We start from the raw sequence: 18,572 nt of genomic DNA, 5'->3' as shown, positions 1-18,572 counted from the left end.
ATGCAAGCATGGGGCAAGTGAATTATGTATTATTTATTGCTAGTATTTTAAGGTGATGCTTTAAACTCCAAAATGTGAATTATAATCACTGCAAAAAAATGTGTATTTGCTATCTCTGAATATTCTAGCATATAAAATAAATGTCTATCTTCTTTTTAAACTTTGCTTAGTTCTTTGTTTCATATGATTTTCAGCTTTACAGGATGTGGTGCGAAGCTGTAATTTCTGCAGTTTAAAAAGGCATGAAAAAGCTTTCCTTTTATTAGGTTTTCTTACTCCATTGGACTCTTCTTATTTGTTTATTTTTCCTATGATGAAGCCAGGACAAAGAAAGCATGCAGGAGCAGGCTGCTTTTATGCAAGAAATATCTGAAGAGGAAGTGGTAAGAAGAGAGCATGAGTTTACCCACACATCCTGTGGAACATATCTTTTTACTCGATCTAGTAGTGACTGGAAAAAAAAAAACAACACTCATACAAAATACCAAATTCTATATTTTATAAAAAGTTACACATAGACATTCAAAGCTCCTAAAAATGGAACATTTTTGGCAGAGCTATGGATTGGAAATCCTGCCCATAGCAAAATGTCTAGCTCAGAGAGGTCTGAACATTCAGAGCTAAATCTGTACATGTCATAAAAGGCCTCTAATACAGAGCTGCAAAATAAGATAATTATCACCACAGTTATAAATGTATGCACTTATAAGCTCTGAAAAATAATAATCTCTTTGAAAAAGGTCTTCAAGGCTTTATAAGAAGAGAAATTACTTTTATATGCATATGTGATTCTCAGTATATACTGTAGCATTAGCTGTGCCAGTAGTCACTGGTGTGGGTTAAGATGTTGAAAAATAAAAATCACTTGGGCATATATGTGTTTTTTCTGACTAGAGGGACGATGTAGGGACTACCACGGTTAACTGTCCAACTAAAACCAACTCCAAAACAGCTTAAGGAAGAGCACAAAAAAAGCAACACAGGTTATATATATTTTTTTAAGGTAACGTGAAATCCATATCTGGGTGTAATATCCAATCAACTTCAGGTTTTACACAAATTAATTTAAAACTTACAAACTAAATTTTATTTTCCAAGGAAAGCTCATACAAATCAGCAATGGGTTAATATAGGTATGAGGTACAGCTTGTGAAATGATATGGAGGGAAAGTTTTCTTACAGTTTGGTACAAGCAGAGACATCTGTGCAGACTCACAGATAAATTTTTGTGTATCATGCTCTATTGGCTTGATTCTCCTTTGCACAGACAACCAAAAATTGTATTGAAACTCACCAGGTTTTACATAAAGATCACACAAAAAAGAAGCACATATTAGGCTTAAACATTAAATAGGAGGATTTTACTCGCGTATATTTTCTTGAGTCAATACAAGGACAGCAAGTCACCTAAAATAACTTTGCAAACACTGATTAAATGAGTGCATGAGTGCATTTCAATATCCATTCTCCATTTTGGCATTGCAGAGCATGTGAATGTATGGAATTTTCATACTTTTTAGAAAACAGTTTAAATGTGAATTGACACAGTTAACCACCAAATCAAGTCCTGATCTTGGCTGGAATGGAACAACACTCATCCAAAATAGTTTCTACCCCTCAGCCCCTAGTGCATTTGTTTCCCTTTCACAATGACGTTGTTTAGTATTTCCCATTGACTTAAACAATCTTCCCCTGAAAAATTAAACAAACAAGCCAAGAGAATGTGAAACACACAAACTAACAGCAAATTAGGAGATTAGGATTTTCTTTTCCTGATGATAATTTTACCTGTTTTGCAAGATAACCCCATATTTTTCAATTCAGTTAATTTCCATAAGCGTAACAACAGGAACTCAGTTAGTAGCCAAAAGATCCTCCAAGCGTTGGGGCAGAACAGAAAAAGAAATGAGCAGATCCTTAACAAAAGGCATTTCAGCTTGCTTGCTGCACAAGAACTCTGTCAACAGAAGTATGTGTGAGAATCCCTGGGGCTAAAACAGCCTTCTGCAAGCACTGGCCAAATTATTCACAGAAAAAGGCAGAAAAAAAAGGAGAGAAAAAAAAAAGTAAAGAGAGATCATAAGCATGCTTCGCAGGATCACCAGGCACTTCTAAAAATAGTGTGACCTCATTCCTCACATTGTGCCAGACCTGAACATTGTGCTCTGCTTTATCACCTGGAGCACCTGGAGCCAGGTTTCCAGTGCACACACTCTGCATACTGTCAGGTTTTGAAAAGGGAGGCTACGAATTGCCTTTTGATATAATAATTCCAATATAAAGGAATACCAAAATTAGCTTTCCATGTCACTTTGCAAATTCTAATTATTGTTTGTCTATGCTTCTTCAACACCTACATTTTCTACCAAGGCTTCACAAGCCTTCCTTTTTATGTATATTGGTGGGATCATGGTTTGCAGACAGACTTTTGCATGCAATGCAAAATGGAGCTATAGTGTAGGCTACAGTGTAATCACACTGGACATGCGAGTTTCCAAGTGTGATTACAAACCAGTTATTTGCAAATCTAGCCTGCAAAGGGAAAGGATGAATTGCCATTGGAAATATGGGGCTAGAGGACTGCCGAGTTATAGTGTAATTTTGGATGTCTTTTTGTATATTGCTTTTGATCAAAGCAAACAGCAAAAATGCAGGAGCTGCAACACTCTTCTGCTCGTGTAATGGCTCCTGCCTGCCAACAGCAGCAGGTGACATTTTTCACCTTGAAATATCCAGAAGCACTTCACAGATGCTGCCAAATCTACGTCCCTCCTGACTCATTTCAGTGAGTGAGCGCTTAGATGTTGGTTCCTCTTACACCTCGTGCACCTGATTGCCTTCACTGAAGTTAAGCAGTATTTCAGTCAGCAAAGGATCTGGCGTATTTATGAATGAGTCACTCAGCAAATGAAGCCATATATCGAGGCAATCATCTTACAGGAATTACTTTATATGACAGTTCAGTGAGGCTTGTCTCAGCTTAGAAGTGTTTATGGTCCCCGGACAGCTGCAACACCAAGCCTTCCCTTTAGCTTTGCCGTGTCTGTCCCCACCTCCACTCTAACAGAAGCTCATTTTGCATTGTCAACAAAAGAAAAATATCTTCTCAAATTCAATAAACTACAATGATAAAGAGACATTCTGCTATTGTAGCTGGGCCTACATTCACGGCTGTCTCAGGTGCATTAGTTACAGACGTGCTGCTTTCCAGCCACCATCTTCACTGATGTGTCTACATTGACTGGACCTTCTCCCAACATAGAGGAGGGAAAGACTGAATTTAATCCAGTCAAGGTACTAACATCCTGACATTGTCCTGACTGATCTGTGTTTTGGTCCCAACCAGCATCATCAACACCACTGTCACGGTCAGTTTACCACAAAGTGGAACAGTGGCTTCATTGTGACAAAGGTGATCAATTACCTTCTGTAACACAACTCAGGGAGTTTCTAAGAATGTAGATGGATGCTGAGTCCTAGTCAGTTTACATAACGTGGGCCTCGGCTTTGCAAATTATTCTGCTGTGTGCAGACTGTGCCCTGAGTGGTTACAATCCTGAGCAAAATCAATGAGTGAGCACCAGCAGAGCGAAGGGCTAGGCAAGCCCCAGGAAAAGTCTCATAACTGTTGCACACCTGATTGCTTCCTTGCAAAAGAAGGTACTGAAGAGAAATCAGGTATGAATGGTGAACTGAGGGTTTATGTCTCTCTGCACATGAATGACGTATCTGTAAAGAGTAAGATCCTTCCTTCTGCCACTAGGCTTATTTTAGCATTGCATTCAATTATTTTTTTTCTCTAATCCCTGTTCTGCCTTAAATATTTTGTCTTGCACCTATGAAAAGCAGAATCAAGCTTCTGATGAGATATTGGCCTGAGGTTGTTTGACTATGTGCTTTTAGAAGGCAATTTCAAGTGATTTAAGATTACAACTGAACTACCTGAGACATGAAGCCTGATGTGGAGTTGCTGAAAATCCTAATGCACAGAGAAGAAGGGGTGAAAGTTGTGTACGCATGCATGCATATGCATTATCTGTAATCTGTGTTATTAAATAAAACTAGAAATTTATTATACACTGTCCTTGAATACTTTGGCTTTGTTTTTATATGATCAGTGCAATCCACATGAAACAGGAAAGGCAGCCAGTCATACGCAGACACTGTTCATAAACAGAGGCCCCAAAATGAACCAACACCTAATAAATACTTTAAAAATAACACTGGATAAACCACATAGGGGAAGAAAAAAAAAAAAGAAAGAAAAATTGTCTCCCTTCAGGTTGAGGTTCTTGGCATCAGTAAAATCCTAGCTCTTCATCTAAGTAGCCAATCCAGACCAAAGTCAGGAAACAGCCTTTCAGCAAGCAAAGACACACAGGTCTCCCTCCAGTTTAAATACCAGCTCTGTTTCTTTAGCCTGTATAGTGAATTCCATTACATATGTTCATGCTCAATAGACTGGCTGGAAATGAATCTTCATTTTGCACAAGAGGGAAGAAGGTGGAAGAAATGGTTTTCTTATGCTGGAGGATATTTATATTAAGATGGACAACCTAAGGGTAATATTCACACCTTTAAATATCTTTTTAAGCAGATGAAAGAGAAAAAAACATAAGACAACCACCTCACCTTACAGGTGACAAAAGAAACAAGCAAGTAGCTTGTTTCTTTTTTCTTTTTTTTTTTTTTTTGGACTTAGTTCTTGTCTATTGAAAGCTATATATCAGCACAAAATTCAAAATTGTTCTTCACAACAGTCAGCAAGTGGATATACTTTGGGTGGCTTCCAAAATTGCCCTCTTCCATCTGACAAATCTCTGCTGGACCTGTAACACTCTTCAGCAGCAAAAGACACTGGAAAATGGCAGTTATTTTGTTTTTTTATAGGGGCAGAGGCTGGTATAGATCTGTGTTTATTGTACGGTTCGTAATTCTGTAATAATGAAAGAAATAGAGTTCCTTAAAATTATTTGCTTCTTTGAAGAAGGAAAACATATCATTGCCTTTGGTGCTTTCATGGGAATGTATCAGTTCGTATTAATTTCACTTATTATTATCCACCATCTGTGTATAAGGAATGTGAAGCTTGGGTCTACTGTGACCACACAGGCAGAAGAGATGTAAACAGGAATTAAAGTTTTTTATCACAATGAAGGCATGTCTTAGTCACATTTCATCCTCCATCCATAAGAATTGTTTTGTTTGATTTACTGATTGTCATGATTGAATTTACACAAAGAACCGAGGAGACAGAGGCTTCAACAGGCATCATAACTGAAGGTCAACACTTATTTTCATAAGCTGAACTGTTCTTACTAATTCTATTTATGGAGGAGTTGCATTTCATTGGAAACATCCACGCCTTTCCCCCTACCCACTGGTTTCTCATTAATAGGGATGAGCCAATGACCTTAAGCAAACCAACCCCACAGCCCTTCATTTTCCCATAATCTTTTGGCTTCCCCCAATAGCTCCAACAACTTGCAGTGACTCTTCAGTGCTCTGCTTTTGCTTCAAGCTTCCCTTACAACAGCAAGTCAAATTTCAAGTCCTGATCCTGATCTTTAGTCCTTTCTATGCCTTGACTCTTGCTTCAGCTCCCTGCCCTGGCAAAGCTTGGCTGGGCCCAGCCAAGCACGGGGTGAGGGAGGCTCCCCAGCATCAAGGTTTAGTGCTCTCAGCTCCTGAGAAACCACAGCAAATAAAAATCCCACTTGCTGTTTTCTGAGCAAAGTATAAACAGAAAAATAACTCATTAGACACGGTGTTTGGGAAAATACTAGGCTCAGGCCTCTGCAGAAATTCCCAGCCAGCTGTAAGCCAACGAGCCTGGATGTATTAGAATGAGTCATGGATATATTGAGTCCAGAGGAGGGCCATGAGGATGATCAGAGGGCTGGAGCACGTCTCCTACAAAGACAGGCTGAGGGAGTTGGGGTTGTTCAGCCTGGAGAAGAGAAGGCCCCAGGGAGACCTCATTGCAGCCTTACAGTACCTAAAGGGGCCTGCAGGAAAGCTGGGGAGGGACTCTTTGTCAGGGAGTGGAGTGACAGGACAAGGGGGAATGGCTTTAAACTAAAAGAGGGGAGGTTTAGATAAGACATTAGGAAGAAATTATTTACTCAGAGGGTGGTGAGGCACTGGCACAGATTGCCCAGAGAAGCTGTGGGTGCCCCATCCCTGGAGGTGTTCAGGGCCAGGCTGGATGGGGCTTTGGGCAACTGCCAGCTCGAAGGCTGTGAGACACCTCCAAGTCCTCCTCCATGGGTGGATGTGGTAGGCCAGCTGGGTATCTCAAAGGGCAGTGGCAGACACCTGGATGTAGGCACTTCCTCAAGCAAATGAATTGTACCTTCAGCAGTCTTAGTAGGCTATTCAAAAAATGTAACTTCAAGCACCTAATTTCGGTGACAAATTCAGGAGGCTCAGATAAGAGCCGCTACCTTTTTTTGCCTTTATAAGAAGACTGTTCTTAATGCACACACCTAAATTCAGCTGGTATAAGTACTCAATTGGGAAAAAAAAAAAAAAAAAGAAAGAATTAATGTGTGTATGAGGCTCCTGGTGAAGAAAAGAAGCTCCTGCAGGAAGCCAAACTGATCAAAACTGCCAGCAGCTCTCTGCTTTGTAAGGACCTGTATCTGTACCACAGTATGTTATTATGGAAAGTTTTAAGGCTAAATCAGAACACACTCTGAAAACAAACACGAGCAAGTGCTTTAGTGCCATGTGTGTTAAATCAGTTTGTGGCATTTCAGCTCCCCGGGTTTGTACTACTATCAGTCTTCTAAAGTTTCTGCAGAGTTTTGGCAGCAGGCTACATTTCTGAGTTGAAATACGGTGCTTAATGCAAGGCTGGTAAACAGCTTGAATAGGCAAGGCTTTGATTTATGAACTGCATCAATATGGTAATGAGGATGTTGGCCGGGCAATTAGTTTTAAATTGTATAAGCTCACACTAGCTCTTGTTATTATGAGTACAAAGGTTTGTCAGAACACCTTCGAGTTCAGTATTGCAGAATCCTCTGGTGTCTCTATACCTATTAGACCAGAACTGTAGCAAATTAAAGCTCCTGCTACACCATCTGAATCCAATATCATGAAACCATTTGTATGAAAATATCAGCAGTAAATAGATGCATCCATTTAAAATGTTACTTTACACGCTTTTTTTTTTTTTTTTCCATCCCCAAAATGGCTTTAGACTCCAGCAATGTCTTTATCATCCTCTTTAATCAGTGTCTGTAATGAATGCTAAAGAAATGGTGACCCTACAATAAATGCCTATTACTACAAAGGCTGTGCCGGAGGGCAGACTCCTCCTCTGAAGATCTGCTTGGTGCATGAGATATAAATGGCAGCGATGGAGGACTGTGTCAGCTGCAATGAAGATAAGTTATTTTAGGGGAAGCTAAAGTTATTTTGGAGGAACCTCTTGTGACCTCTATACGTATGTGCATTATGACCAACAGGAATCCGGCACAGTCCATTTCTATAGAAGAGAACGACACTCATGAGTTTGCATTTTTCACTCAGAAAAGGAAGAACTCTCTTTATCTTGCGTTCCCTCTCCCCAAAATCAGAGGATACATTTAGTTTTGGCTAAGCAATACCTCTCTGGTAAAAGAACTCTTTCCTCAAAATCGACATGTTTTTGACGGATGAACCAATACATTTTGTTCAATCTGAAAAAAATGAAATTAATTTATGTTGGGGACTTTTTACTTTTTTTGAGTAATCTATTTATTTTTTCAGAGCCTTCAGAAGAAATATACAAAGTGTTCAGATGAATATTTAAGTATTTTCAACCACTATATTTCTTGCTTCCTCACTTTTTTTTTTTTTTTTACTTTACTAATTATTCAGTTCTCATAGTTCTTTTGAATTATTTTTTTTTTGGTAAGTTTATGCTTTTTTCCTTTTTTCCAGAAAAACCAGGCAAAGTCAAAATATCGAGTGATACTTTAGTGACAGCTGCTTTAGAGGTGTCCAAAATCTTATTTATGTACAGAAGGAAGCATATCTTAAGCCAAGGTGCATATTTGAGGCCTGAATTGTTATTTTGAATAAATTCCCTGTTTGCCTTTCTGGCCTTTGGTTATTTTTTCTCCTCCCTTTTGAGATCTTCCAGTAATTAGTTATTACTAATCTGTTTACCAGTTTCAGTTCTTAAATTCCAGATTTCTACTTACTGAGATTTCTTACTTTGTTGGCAAAATTAAAGGGATTTATGGTATCAGATGATTTTTTCCCATAGAGGGGGATTCTTTTAGACTTTTTTGAAAAACTCAAACTAGACTTTTCAAATGGTGTAAATGTAGTATAGAAATATCTAAACTGGCTCTATGCTTCTTAGCTTAGGTCTCAAAAGTAAGCAGTGGAGCTGAGGTGTATGGCTGTGATACACCTTGCTTGTTGTATCCAAAGAGTTAACCCAGAGATCTTTACATGGCACGTGCAATAAATGTATGCCAAGTTCAGAGGCCATTTCTGAAGTTCTTCTCTAGACTTCCCATAATTATTATTTTTTTAATGCCATATATTTCTCCTGTGAGACTCCCTCTTATTTTCTTTTCAGCTTTCCTCTATGCAGAATTAAACTTCTTTGGATACTTCCACATGACTCTGTCATGACCAAATAACCACCCCATCATGAAAAAATGTGAAAACCACTGGAGGACACCACTAGAAGTTTTAAAGAGCTCACTATGCCTGAGGCATAATCCACAAATAAAGAATGAGCTTTTTTTTTTCTTTTTTTTTCCACAAAGAAATTTGGAGAGAAAAGAAAATCTGAAAATCTCACTTTATATGCAGACTGAAAGGTATGTGAAGCAAAAATGCAGGAAATTTCTTAACTTTTTTTCCTGATTTTCCTTTCCTACATAAGCCATTTCTTTACAACTCGCAATAAATAGAAACAAAAGATATGTAAAAATATTAATAAGAGGGGATGCCCACTGCCTGGCAGGAGAGGCTCGTACAGAACATGCAATTCAGGCAATCCAGTTCCCATGGAAGCATACTATTGATAAAAACTTTGTTGCAGAGCCCTTTACCTAGGCAGAATAGCTATTTCCAGGTTCTATGCAGTGTACAAGCATTCAGTCAAATGGTCAGCATCCGCTTCTCAGTAGGCAATGGCCTATGCAGCCCTTTGAAATATATTAACCTCTGAGATAAATGGTTTCTTTCATCCTCTCTTTTACAAGTACAAAGTGTGTTGTGTTAATGGGAGAGAGATTTTTGTTCATTTGGATTACTGTAGATGACAGCCATTAATTCAGAAATCAGAGAGGAGCAAAATTAGTAAGGTTTTCCCCTTGAGACATGAAAAGGACTTGTTGCCTTGAGTGAGCTTCAGAAGTGCTGGAAATTCAGTTTCTTTATTCATTCTGTCTTTATTCATTAAAAACGCTTGTGTGTTCATTTGTGCATATTACACGTACTTACACAGAGAATCTATTATGGTTCAGCATGCTAAAGGTCTGTCAGAAAACCGATTTTTCATGGGTATAAAACCCAGCCACAGTAAGTCATACCAGGCAAAGTGCTGGCATATATTTGTCATGCTAGATATAGAATCTTTTTTAACAATGATGAGTAATCACCACATTGGTAATTTTTAGCTAAAAAGCATAAAAAACAAGTAACTATGTATATTTGATGATTTCATTAGCTTTCTGGTCAAGCATGTGGTAGAACAAATGCTCTGGGTCTGTAATCCCTCCTCTCCCTATCACTTACTAATGCTCCACGCAATTTAAGACCCAAGTTTGTGGTATTTTCATTGCAAAATGTCTTAAGAGGGATTGATTTGAAAGTTAAGGCCCTCTTGTTTTGGAAAGCATCACTACTACCAAAGCGTGCGTCTCCAAAGGGACTCTGAAGGGGTCATTTGTGTAACGATAAAAATTTTGATTTCAAAACACGAAGCCCTATTTTGGCTGTTTTTTAAAGCATTTTAGTCCACAACTGTTCCGAAGAGAAGCTTAAAAATTGCAAGAGGCTGTAATTAATGCAATGTTAGCTCCCTGAGCCAAAGTGATGACAGAGGGAAGCTGCTCTGTGAAATACGGACTTCCTGGCACACCTCAGCAAGGCATAAATTGCAAACAACCCGAGCTGGGAACAGCAGCAGTGACAAGAAACAGGGATGTCACCAACTTCACCCACTAACATGAGCACCTCTCGCTGGTGGGCCCTCACTGCTGACAGGTCTCTTGCTGCCACCTCCCTCGTTCTTTAAACTGCAGCAAACGAACATTGGTTGGGTTTTTGGTGGACGGGGAACAAGGATTTGGTCTTGTTAACTTTTCAGCACCATAACCGTGTGAACGTGGGGCAGTGCCTGTGACCACAAAGGTGTGTTGTTAGCCCCAAGGCCGCGTTGCATTAGTCAAGGCCAGCTGGGCCAACTGATGCCCAAATGGCAGAGGAAAAGAAGTTGCTCTCGGGCTTTCTTGGGAAGGATAAAGCCCTGTGTAGAAAACAAAGCAAAGGAAGTGCAGTGAGTGGGAAATTAGCCATGCTATTTCTCAAACACATACATCCTCAGGGCTCCAGCAAACCCTGGAATAACTGTGCTCTGAGCTGAGGAGATATGCTGCACAATAACAAATAAATGGGTAGATGAGCATTTGTATGTATTTAAAATGATTGTTTCTCCAGCAGGTGAAAATTATCTAACTCATAGCCAGATTGTGTAGAGATACACAAAAAATTATAACACTTCCCTTAAATTCCTTGTATCCAGAACAACACACATCAGCCATTTTTCTATCTCATTTTAACCTATTATTTTTATGTCCTGAAAACCTAAAATCACATACACCAATGGTATATTGGAACATATGCAAATACTCACACAAGAACCCTGCTTGTTAGAGATTTTCGGATGTACCCTACATGTGCTTGTTGCAACGCATGACTTTCATCATCCCTTTAACTCATTGGGAGGGCTGTAATGATTTTAGATTCCTAGGAGTTGCCACTGCAGTCAGAGATTGACAAGTATCAGACTGAGAGCTGCCTACACACCTTCATCTTGTTCCCACTGAAAACATACATGATAATATAGTTTTCCTTACATGATCCTACAGTTTTGTAGCCTGGCGTTTCTTGCTTCATCCTGCACATGCGACAGGCGATGAAAGGGGTGTCAATATAGCAAAGGCAGTGGTAAAATAGGACATGTTAACTTAGTGTGTGCTTCTGAGTGAGATACTTATGTCAACTTGCATAATTGTGCAAAAGGCTGAGATTTCCTTTGATATTAATATGGTACCTACCTGGCAACATTAGATTTGTAGTGAATTCTTGTCTTAGATCTTTCAGTTAAGGAAAGAAATGTAAACTTGCATAAACAATTCCAAAGATATTTGAAAGTATCTTAAACAAACACCATACCAGTGATGGTGCAGGCAACTAGGAGGTTTTTACGAGCTTCCACCTGAGATATTGCTGAGTTTCCTTTTCTCAGAGAAAGATGTGGAGTGCCAGTGAGCATACATGTTTACGGCCACAAAGCTCCCTCACTGATCCCTCACTCCATTTCCCTATGTAAAGGAGAAATGTGGGAGAACTGCAGTGTCTACTATTGACCTGCACTAACCAGCCTCAAGGCTGAAGACAGTGTCAGTATTCTGGGTGTCCAAAATAACTCTTTCAGCTATGAACCACCACCAATGCAAGCAAGATGTAACATTGGCCTACTACCTACGTACTACTATTGATAAGAAATCAGTATTTCAGAGAGAGTTTAAATGCTCTTGCAGAAATGCCTGCCCACCGTACTGTGAAAGTGGTATTTTAAGGGGTAACTAGTATTGAAAAGACAACCAGGAAAGATCCCTCACACGTCCACACTATGTTACCTCAAATCAACATTTGTGCAGCAAGATTTCCATTTACTCCGATGAAAGTGATGCCAATTTCAAGATTTTCAAAATTCTCCTTTTCCATTCTCTTCCAGAAAATTTTACAGGTTTATTTTGTGCAGCATCTTCTGTGCAGTGTGCGTTCCATTAGTGCGTATTTCAGGAGCTTCGATAAACTGGAATAAGATGACTGAGGATAAGCAGTCACATATCTGCACACCTGATACAAATTCAGCAGTGCTGCGAGTGTAAAAACAGAGTGTACCCTCTAAAACCTAGTATGACTCTGAGGACTTTCTAAACACAGGGTACTTCTACATTTAACCATGATCAGTGGCCAAGGCTGAATTAAACGCATTTGATGTTTTTCCTCTCCCAAAAGATACATGACAAATCATTCCTCGTAAAAGTTCAGAGGAGCTTAGCCCTTGAAGAAGCTCCTGACAGACAGAAGTGTCTCTTGCCCGGGGAATTGTCTGGGCTAACAGAGATAAACTGACCACTGGTGATGCAGAGAGAGGAGGCAACCACCTTCAGAAGCTGAATTACAGGTGAAAAATGAGGCATTGTATGTTAGGTGTGATTGTGCTGATTGATCTTCAGCATTAAAACAATGAGAGATGGTCCAGTGTACTGTTTTGGAAACCTCGATTTTGGATCCTGTGCATCTTCCCTGATGTTCCTCATGCTCTCCCAGGCTAAAAGCCTTTCAGATTGAAAACATTGCCTCTAGAAATTCAGCAAATCTAAAAATATTGATCTTGCAGAATAAACTCAAAAAGCCTGCTACATTGGAATGTGCATCTAGTTTTAGAGCTTAATTTATGTCATTTCTTCTGGTATTTGCTAAACATTAGCTTTCCCTCTCTTCCAAGGTGTTTTTCTAAAAGCTAGAGCACTGTAGATGTTACAGTTAGACATGTACCAACTACTGGGAGGGATGGAGATCTACAAACATTACTGGGCTGAAGGCATTGCAGTTCAGCACCTAACAAAGCTAGCTGAAATGGGAATTGCAACTGTCTTCCTGCTATCAAAGTAACTTCACATCTTGATAGTAAAAGAGAGACTCTCAAAAGGACTGAAAAGAAAGTGAGTAAATGCAGCCATTATTCAGTAACACATCTTTCAACTTCCCAAAATCTTCTGTTTAATAAGCTACAAAAGACATTGAGCCGTAGAATTTGTGTACCTTTGTGTATCTTTTCTATCCATCTTTTGCAGCATCTAGAAAGTTTTTTTCTTTATGACTACCATTGTTAAGCCATAGTTTGCCATTCCACCTCTTCCTAGCAGTTAGCAGTAATGGTCTGTGCTCAAGGGAAGGCTAAGGACAAGAAGGGTGAAGCTATTATGGCACAAAGAGTTATATCAGTAAGAGATGTAACCGTATGACCACCTGCTACAGGGCTATGAAAAATCACGGGTTCAGAGTAAACAGAGAGGGGTTGAAACACAAAAAGAAGGAATTCCAGGCTCCTCCCAAAGTACTCCACCACAAAATCTAGTTGTTCAGCTCCATCTACCTAAACTTGTCCTCCACCGGCCCTTAGCATCCCATTCCCAGTTTTTTTTCCCCTTCTCATTCTCTGTGTCTCCATTTCTCCTACCTATGGCAAACACGCTGGCGCTCTGGATGCTCCCCTCCTCTTGACGGATGCTCTGCAGTGGCTGACACCTTGCAAGCAGGCACACGTGGCCTCGGCGAGGCGGGCAGGAGAGAGCTGCTCCCCTGCACACTCCATGACCTCCCATGGGCTCCTGGAGCATCCCTTTCAGGGCAGCGTGCAGGCAGCGAGGCGGCAGCTCTGCGTTCTGGCAAGCCCAGGCAGCTCTGCCTTTTGGCAAGACAAGTTGTCTGACTCCGGCGGTGCCCCGAGCATGCATTTGCAAGCTTATCATATGTGAACAACACCTCTGGTATTAGGCCTTTTGTCCGTATCTTGACATGTAAAGTGAGGATAAAGTGAGGATAAAGTGAGGATAAAGAACCTGAGGAGCAGAATTGTCTGGTCAGTGGGAGAGGGGTTTGGGGGAAGGCTCACGTGGACAGAAATGGAGGCTCATTTTTCTAGAGAAGCTTTACAATGAGGGCGAACATTGATATTTCTGACATGTACGTTACTTTGAGGGAACTGACACCTCACTGCTCCTAAGTGGCACTGGCAAAGTATGGCTGAGTTCATGCTCTGTGTTCACATGTGAAGTCCTCACCCAGCCCACCTTAGAGAGACTTTGAGTCTCAGTGGGTCTGCTCTTATAAATAAAATGCAAAAATAAGAAGGAACAAGCAGCAGGGCCTAAGACTCTCCCTTCCCAGGGATGTTCCTATCTTACCGGGCTAAATACCCAAATCATCTTGACAGCTTTTGCCCTGTAAATCTCATCTTTTTCAGCAGGGAATTTGGTGCCAGACTGTGTGGCAGCCTGGTGGCTTCTGGACTTCGCTGGAAAGCAGGGGCAGTGTTTCGGACTGATGGTCGAGAAAGCAAATGTTCCAGCTCCTGGGCAGGTAGTTGAGGCAAGCAATGGAAAGCCTCTTCTGTTGCCAGTAGAGTTTCATCTCTTCTGGGTTAACAGATCTGCCTTTAAGCAGAAAGTCTGTTCAGAAATGCTTCCCATGAAACAGGGTCCTGCTTCTCAGCCTGGAATGCCAAGCCTAGGTCATGTTGAGGTCTTGCCAAGATATGGGGACAGGAGGGCATGGAGGGGAACTCAACACCCCAACTCCCACACTTTTACAGGACTGTCAGTGGGCTGGAGTGCTGGTTGCTGCTGCCTCTTGGTCTTGTGCTTAAATTCAAGACTTTTTGCAAACCAGGCCTGAGTTTACATAGCAGGCAGTCCAGCAGGTTCATTTTTAGACTTAAACCAGAATGGAAGCCAACAGATAGGCAACAGCGGTAGGCCAGGGGGTCAGAAGGGAGCATAGGGACATAAGGAAAACTAAAAAGTCATCTTAAAGCAAAGATTCAGAAATGAAGGTGATGTGATGCACAAGATGATTCACAAGCAGCACTTGGGATTTCTCTGGCATGCACGGGGAGCTTCCCTTTTAAAGGGAACTAAAAATTTGTCAGTGCTGTAGGGCTGTTACAACAGAAGGGTAACTTTAGCCTCAGAATGCTGTTTTCTAACAATGCTGTGCTTCCTGATAAGGGAACACCAAAACTCATTCAGAGAAGAATTGAGATGCTGCCCAGAGGAATAATATGAATCATCTAAACCACTTGTACAACTCCCTCTGTCAATTTACTAAAAGCATCATATCTGCAGTTGCATCTGTGGTTTAGAAAATGCAGCCTAGGGCAGGATTACTCTTTTTTTTGTTTTTTTGTTTTTTTTTTGGCCACTATGTCAAAACATAAAAAAAATAAAATAAATCCGGAGTGCTTTTAATACCATGTTGGCTGGGATTTAAAAATATCACTAGAATTCTCAAAATGTAATTCTTGCTTCTCTGGGTAACATCTCACAGAAAGACATGCTTCAACCCTCAGGATTTTAAAGCGATGAGATTTCTGCTTCTTCATTGCCTGTTTCAGTGACTCCTCCTTTGACGTCAAAGGAGTTGTGCCAATACAACAAAATGTTATTTATGTAATGGTAAGGCCAAGGCACCACATAAAGTATCGCTTCCTTGCTGTGAAAAGTGCAGTAGATTCACAGGAATGAATCCCTGCTGGAGAACTCGTAGCCTATACCTCTGAGTCGCACACAACGCAAATAACTACGGAAAGCACAAACAACTGTAGAGAAATCAGATCATGATTAGCATAAAGAAACAGAAATATTGGTCAGCCAGCCCCTGGAGGCTCAGGAACCTGGCTGAGGGCTGTAGAAATGCTGATCCATCACAGACTGTGAATTGCACAGCCGCATCGGAGGCATTTTTAAAAAGTATTAAGGCCTTCTGAGATGTTCCATGGCACTAAAAATACATCAGGCTGCTGTGGGGGGTTTTGCTACCCTAAATTCAGGTGGAATCAAAAAGCAGAGAATAACTAGAATCATAAAATATTATATTTGAAATATTTTCAGTGATCTTGCTGGAGGACCACTTAACCAGTGGTCGGACTTACACTTTCTCTAGAGAAGTTTGACTTAGGGCAGGTTGGAAATACCCTACCCATCCAAATGACTTTAGCCATCTAAACTAAGTATTTTTAAAAGTGTTGAAGGGTTAATGCAACCCCATAGTTTTCTGCCGAGCATTTAAGTATCATTCTTTCTTCTAAGTAGATTTTCAGTTGGATTTGAACAATAATGAACCGTTTGTTCTCAGACAGAAATGAATGAAAAAACATTCATTCAAATGACAATAATTCCAGCCACTCAAGGCTATTTTCCATGTTTGTTCCTCCTTTCCAAGATAACACGGAGTACTAAAAAATACATATTCCCTCACCGTTAGTGGAGAAAGGCCATGCAGGAAGCAAGAGGAGATCTGCATATAGATGTTTAGAACATTTACACCTTAGAACTTCTGGAGTTAAATTTTGCTAAATTTGTTAAATTTTGGAGTTAAATTTATAGACAGAAGCTGGTGCATTTTATGCTTTGTCCTAAGTAATTTGTACTTAGTACTACAAACACATTACCTGAGGATTGATTTTTTTCCCTCAGAGTGTTTCATGAAGTAATTCTCAGCCTATCACCATGCTTACCTTTGTAAAACAGAAGAATCCTGGAAACATACTCTACAGGGAGATGCAGCTTGTTTTGGCAAAATATGTCCTCAACACGCTACTTTTCCTAGCATAACATTAACCAATTTCCTGAGTGAAATAATCCATACAGGCAAAAGGAACTCTTTGCTGAACCTAGAATATCTTTCATTAGAAATCTCTTGGTGAGGGGCTGGGTTCTCCCCCATTACCGACTCTGCTAATTTTTACTGTAGTTATTTCAGACAGTTCTTCGTATTGTAGCGCACCAAGTAGTAACACCAACACCAACAAGGGATTAAAGGGAGTAGATGCTTCACCCTTTATGACTAGCTGAACCAGAACAAAACAGATTGCTGAGGTGTGTCTTCTGCTCAGAATCCCACAGCCTTGGCTTGGCATGTTTACGGCTGTGCCTTCTAGTTGTGTTTTGTTAAAGTTGATTAATATAACTAGATCTCATAGATGTATCATCTAATAACGCAATCCAAAGCACTACTCTGATTTTTTTTTCTAAAAAATACCATCGCTGCATTATTCATTTTATTGACTGCTGCACCCAGGGAATTAATCAATCTGAGCTACAAAACGAAATAGAAAGTATTTGGTTTTGTACTATAGCTAGAGGACTCAGCTGAAGAAAGGTGCAAGGAGATGGGATGGAAAGAGAACTAAAGCTCCTCAAAGGCATTTTATTAAAAGAAAACAAAACAAAAACAAACCAAAAAATACCCAACCTTTTATTAGAAAAACTGTTCTTTTAATTAAACTGTGAGCAAAACATGAAAAACAATTTTGAAGAAGGAAAAACTTAGGAGTGTTAAAATAAAGTTTATTTTTGTGTACCACTACTCGGACATGTTGTAGTATGACATTATAATGGGCCCAATACTCCAGTTCTCTTTTTCTTTTTGTTTTTTGAATTAATTTAGTGAAGCATTTTACCAACATTAGTAAAATGCATTTTCTGTAATAATAGAAAACAAAAGACTAAAAAAATGTTTTTTAGTGTAGAATCAGAAACCCCTGTTTTGAGGAAATTAACAAGCTTGTTTCCATCACAATCTTCTAAGAAATATATTTTAAAATATTAAAATTTCTTGCAAGATATAAACTGCTATGCAGCAATCTAAAGCCTGGAGAAAATAGTCTCTGCTCTAGAAAATTTAAATAAATTGGGCAAATTTGATAAGAATGTTTTATTACCTCACTTTAAAGGTCATTGTGTCTGTCATAGAGACTGGTCTAAAGGTATACAGATGAAGAAGTTGAAGCTAGTCGCAGACAGCATCAGTTTTACTTACTGAAGTGGCCTTGGGATATGGCAAGGAAAGCACTGGGGAAGACAAAACTTGAGCCTGGGGGGCCTACAGTGGTGGCAACTGGGACAAATCTTGCCTAGAAGTGCACACGTAACATGTGAAAGGACCCCAGGAGCCAGATGAGTCACCCAACACCTACTCTACAACCTGGGTTTAGGAACAGGGCAAGTTAGGCACAGTCCATGTGGCCCATTTTTAGTGTTTTCCTCAAAACGAGCTGCGTGGTAGAGGAGTCTGTTTTTCTCCAGAGGCAGCAGAAGGAGCACAGGATGACCACCACAGATAGGTTATCAGTGTTGCTGAGATGAATCACCAGGCATATCCAGGCCAAAACCATATGTTCCAACAGGAGAGACCCAAAGTGACCTCCTGGGTGCGTATGCTTCAGCTAGGAACATCTCCTTTGCTAGAGGGAACCAGTGCAGCACTCTGGTGTGCTATGGGAAGCAATCAAAGTCTCGGTGCTTTAGCAGGGACCTTTGAGGGAAGCAGCAGTTCTCAGCAAGCCCAATTAATCTATAGGTGCTATAGATTTGGAATTAGCCTAATCAAACTTGTTAACAGGATGTTTCCCATTTAAAAAAAAAAAAAGTGCAGAATGTATGCAGGGGTATTGGCAGAACGAATTTCTGCCTTACTCATTATTTTCTTGCACTTCTGGTATAGTAAATAAATCAACTCTGAGCACTGTTTAGGGAACA

General features: G+C 40.1%; 1 protein-coding gene across 6 annotated transcripts in view; it reads right to left on the bottom strand.

Moving 5' to 3' along the window:
• Positions 1-18,572, bottom strand: part of STARD13 (StAR related lipid transfer domain containing 13) — a 298,210-nt gene that overhangs the window by 254,097 nt on the left and 25,541 nt on the right. Inside the window, exon 1 of one of the 6 annotated variants that reach the window (XM_083848251.1) lies at positions 1,789-1,989. The exons of the other annotated variants lie outside the window; for them this stretch is intronic. The gene's annotated coding sequence lies outside the window, so the exon portion shown is untranslated. Of the gene's footprint in view, positions 1-1,788; positions 1,990-18,572 lie in introns of those variants that run through there. 6 annotated transcript variants of the gene reach the window in all.

Source organism: Anser anser (genome assembly GCF_964211835.1).
Source record: "Anser anser genome assembly, chromosome: 1".
Classification (NCBI taxonomy): Eukaryota; Metazoa; Chordata; class Aves; order Anseriformes; family Anatidae; genus Anser; species Anser anser.
This window is presented reverse-complemented; position numbering and strand designations above follow the sequence as displayed.